We start from the raw sequence: 5,025 nt of genomic DNA on the forward strand, positions 1-5,025 counted from the left end.
AGAGAAGTCATTGTAATTAAAGATGATGCCATGATCTTGCAAGGAAAAGGTGACAAGACTTAAACTGAGAAACATATGTAAGAAATCATTGAGCAGTTAGATGCTACTATTAGCATCTATGAAGAAGGAAAACTAGATGAACATCTGGCAAAACTTCAGATGGAGTAGCTATGCTGAAGATTGATGGGAAAAGTGACGTGGAAGAGAATGAAAAGAAATAAACCTAGACACACTGGAATGCTGCAGGAGCTGCTGTTGAAAAAGATATCATCTGGGTGCTTTGTTTTGGTGTATTTCATCCTTGAATTCACTGCTCCAGCTAATGAAGCATAAAAAATTAGTATAGAAATAATTAAAAGAACACTCAAAATTCTGGCAATAACCATTGCTAAGAATGCAGGTGTTGAAGGATCACTGATAGCTGAGAAAATTACGCAAAGCGCCTCAGAAGCTGGTTATGCACCATACTCCGAGATTTTTTTTTTTTAATATGGCAGAAAAAATAACCATCGACCCATCTGAGGTTTTAGGAAGTGCTTTGTTGGATGCTGTTGCTGTGGAACAGCAGAACTTGTAACCACAGCAGAACTTTTAGCCACTGGAATTCCTAAAAAGAGAAGGACCCAGCACTGCAGATGGAAGGCTATGTTGGGGGTGGCATGTTGCCATTATTAATGGGTGTGCAGTGCTTGTCACTAACAACTCCAGTGAACTCAGCTAGAGAAAAAGGCTAGAGGAAAGATGTTTAAGGGAATCACTGTAGCCATTGCTTACTGATTTCAGTGGTCTGTGCAGTCTCTGCAGTGCTGTTCTCTCTACTTGGAACATTATTTTCCCCCTTCTCTGCCTGGCTACCTCTTACTGTCAGGCAGCCAGGACCCCACTTGAATGTTACCACCTTCCTGGGGCTGTCTACATCTCTCAGGTAGAAGTCATTGCCCTCCTTAAGACTTTCTTCAGATCCCCTGTTGAAGTCCTTATCACACTGCAACATCATGTCTTGTTCTCCTAGCTACTGTGCCATGAGCTCATGTGACTACATCCTGTGACTGACACAGAGCCAGACGCACAGAAGCGTCCCGATAACAGTTTGATGACTGAATGGATGAATGACTGTTATTGGAATGTGTGCATTAAATTCATTTCCTGGCAGAAGGAGTGGGTTACATTTGAAGGCTGGTGAGGTGAAGGGTGCTACATCTTGTGTTCATGTGTCAGTGACAGACTCACTTTTGACTGAACTTATAAGCTTAGCTTTGTGGGACTTGGACTCCTGAACCAGGTAGCAACAACTATGTAATTTTTGTAGAGACCACTGGAGGTCCAGAACCTGGAAATGAGGCTAGAAAAAGTATGGCAGCTTAGCAGGCCAACAAGAATAGGACCAAAAAGTCAAAGGACCAAAGGATGCCTGAGGTTCTATCATTCTGGCCTGAGACTGCAGGGTAAGTCACAAGCAAGAACACAACTTGTTCAGTGGAAATCAGAAGCTTCAGCTTGTTACTATAGAAAGTCTCAAGCATCTCAGTAAATGCAAATTGTTTTCAAATGAATAAGTTTATCTGCAGGCAATTGAAATTCAATGCAGGATTTCTAGAAGGCAGAGGAGCCAATGGTTTTCACTGTGGAATATCTTCTACCTCGCAGTCACCAGGGCAGACTTGGCAAGAGAGGCAATGAGGGGGCCAGCAGCACCACGTTGGTATTTGGTTGAAGCAAGGGACAGGCACCGGAAGATGACCATCAGGTCAGAGTAGACAGCAAAGGGCAGGCATCAGAGGAGGAGCAAAGGCCCCAGCTCTTTCTCTCTCACTGTACAAGGTTTCACCATCATAGCAGGGAGTTAAGGTGTTTGGTGCATATGAGGGTTGAGGGTCCCATTTCCTGAGCACCTCCCAACCACCAGGTATTTTACCAGGGTCTCCTTTCATTTCCAGTAGCCCTATGGGGTGAATAATAGTCCCTTTCTACAGATGAGGAGGGTACTAATGAGGGTGCTGTTCTCCCTGCTGGGGGAGCCCCTCACCAGTTGTGATGATCAGCCACTGTGTGCATTAAGAAAGGCTCTTCTCGCCGCCACTCTTTGTGTCTTGAAAAAAACACCAAGAAAGCAATGTACATCCTGAGAAGGACTGGGAACATTACGCACCTGAAGGCAGAGGGATTGATTACACAACCTCAGTGGGGAAGGAAGCTCAAGGAACTTTTAAAGTCCTGTGGTTGCCAAATGTTCCAGCTACAAGATCTTACCATTTTAACAAACTCTTTGGTAAATACCCATGATACAAAATACTGCAGATCAAAGAGAAACTGCTCAGGTTGAAGTATGGATGGAAACCTGGAGTCCCACCCACTCTGTCCCTATATACCAGCTGTTGGGAGATGGCTTCCAAGGAACCCATTTTGAAACCCACTCTTTTGGCCCTATCCTCTTGAGTTCTACACATGGGGAAGAGAAAGGTGGTCTCAGCCTCTAATTTGGCTCAAACTTTTCACATCTCTGTCTCCATCCCAAACCCTCTTCCCTGAGCTACAGACCTATGGAATAGTTGATTGCCTACCAGATAGTCCCCAACCTCCGAAATCTCAGTACTACCCCAAGATCAATGTGTACCAAGCAAGGTTCATTCCCCTTCTGTCTCTGCCCCAGACGTCCCTGGTTTGTGTGTGCACGTATATAATTTTTTTATTTTTATTATTATTTTTTTGCCCACTTAAGCTAGAAACCTAAGATTCATTTATGGCACTTTCATCTCCTTCACCCCCTTCCCCTCCCACTCCAACCAAATCTTACCAGTCACGAGCCAGTGTGGTTTACCAGGAACTAACTCTTTGGTCTGTCTCTTGCTCTCCATATCCGCTCCTGCTTAAACGCTGGTCCTCGTCATCTAATTCTCCAAAATGCTTAGCTATCTCCCAGTTTTGATTCTAGAACCAAGACCTTCCTAAAATAAAAATGTGATTGTGATCACATCTCCCCTCTTGTTAGACTCCTGCTCACCTCTCATCTATGACGCATGGGATCAAGTCCAATTTTACCAAGGCTTTCCACAACTAGACCCCTGCCCCACTCTCCAGTTTCAGAAAAAAACACCAAGAAAGCAGTGTACACCTTGGGAAGAACTGGGAACATTCTGCACCTGAAGGCAGAGGGATTACTGCTCCCCCATTCCTCTACCGCCTGTCTTTGCTCTAGGTGACAGACTTGTCTCCAAGTTGGCAAATTTCTTCCGTAAAGGGCCTGTTAGTAAATATGTTAAGGCTGTGATCACCCATCTCAGTCAGCTCAGCTCTACCTTGGAAGTGCTAAGGCAGCCATAGACTTGCAAACGAGTGAGTGCAACTGTGTTCCAATAAACCTTTATCTATGGACACTGCAATTTAAATTTCATACAATTTTCATATGTCATGAAAGAGTTTTTTCCTTGATTTCTTTTCTTCGGCTGTTTAAAAATGCAAAACCCATTCTTTGCTGGAGGGTCTTGCAAGCAGGTGGAGGGCTGGACCTCGCGTGTACCCCTGCTTTAGACACAAGGAAATGCCTGTGGTTCCTTAGACTTTGCAGCGTCATTCTTTTGTGCCTTTGCCTAACCTGGCACACTTCTTCCTAGTGTCTGTCTGGTATGTTTCTGAGAGCCACATTTAAGTCCCTGCCTCTTTTTTTTTTTTTTTTTTGGCTTTCCTTAAGTCCCTTAGCAAAACAAATTGCCCTTTTATCTCTAGCCCTGGAAGTCTTAATCAGGCCTCCGTTACAGCGCTTATCATGCGGTACAGAAGTTACAGATTTACGACTGTGCCTCTCTTTAACCTGTTCTCCTTGAGAGCGGAGATTGGCCTAGTCGTGTTCATCTTCCTTTGCTGTCACATGGTAATGTCACACTGAAAATGCTTGTGAAATGGAACTCAGAGGCCCACCTTCCCACAGTCAGTCTAAGGCAGAGCTCAACTAGAACTCAGACCTTCTGATACCTAACAGTATTAAACTTGTGTCTGCTGTGAATATCCCTAAGTTCTGATTGGACGGAGACAAAAATTAAATGTGTTTTGTTGTAGGTTATTTTTTATTTAAATTTACTTTTGTTTCCCTGGGAAAAAAATATGTATCAGTACAATTAGGGATTGGTAATTATTAGCTCTGAAGTGCCACAGATCACTTGAGACACAAATGTCATAAAGCCCAGTGTGGGTGAAGCTGATCCTAGGCTGATGATTCTTCCCCTGCCCTTCCAGGTCCATCCCTCAGACTTCTCTGCTCTGTTCTGCGCCCCAGGAGACTGACCTCTTGGACTGCTAGAGAATAAGGGAACCTGCTGGTAATGCCAATCAGCTTCCCAGGGCACAGAGTAGGAGACAGCAGGTCCTCTGTTCCCCTGCTCCTGGCTTCCTGTTGAGCTGGCAGATGGGAGGCACAGCAGATGGGAGGGAGGAAGAGAGAGGTCAGTCAACTGACTCCCCTGGCCCCTCCTCCTGCACTGTGGGTTGGCAACGGTCTTCTTGGCTCCAGCTCTTGCCACCACCTTCCCTGGCCCCTTTGAGCACCTAGTGGTGGTAAAGGCCACCCTGCTGCTTAGTCCCCGGGGACCCCACCATTCCTGTGGGTCCCTTTAATTCCACCCTCACCTCTGTACATTGTCCCTTCACTAAACCCTCTTCTGTTAAAACCATTCAGGATGCCTTCTGTCTCCTGCTGAATGCCAAACTGAAATCTGTCTCTGCTACTGTTTCAGACTCTACTTGCAACGGCAGAACTTAGGTTAGTCTTTAGTGGTTCCAAAATTTTCATTCCTTTAGAGCAATAGTTCTCAACTGGGGTTGCTTGTGCACACAGGGGACACTTGGCAATGTCTGAAGGCTTTTCTTCACTGTCATGACTGTGTGTGGGTGACAGGTGTTACTGGTGAGACCGGTTACCGGTTTCTGTGTCCCTCCTCCTGCACTGCACCTAGCAACTAGTGGGTAGAGGCCAACATCCTATGATGCACAAGACAGTCCTTCACAACAGAATTATCCAGGCCACAATACAGT

This window comes from Carlito syrichta, unplaced genomic scaffold (genome assembly GCF_000164805.1).
Source record: "Carlito syrichta isolate Samal-C Ts95f unplaced genomic scaffold, Tarsius_syrichta-2.0.1 Scaffold87996, whole genome shotgun sequence".
NCBI lineage: Eukaryota > Metazoa > Chordata > Mammalia > Primates > Tarsiidae > Carlito > Carlito syrichta.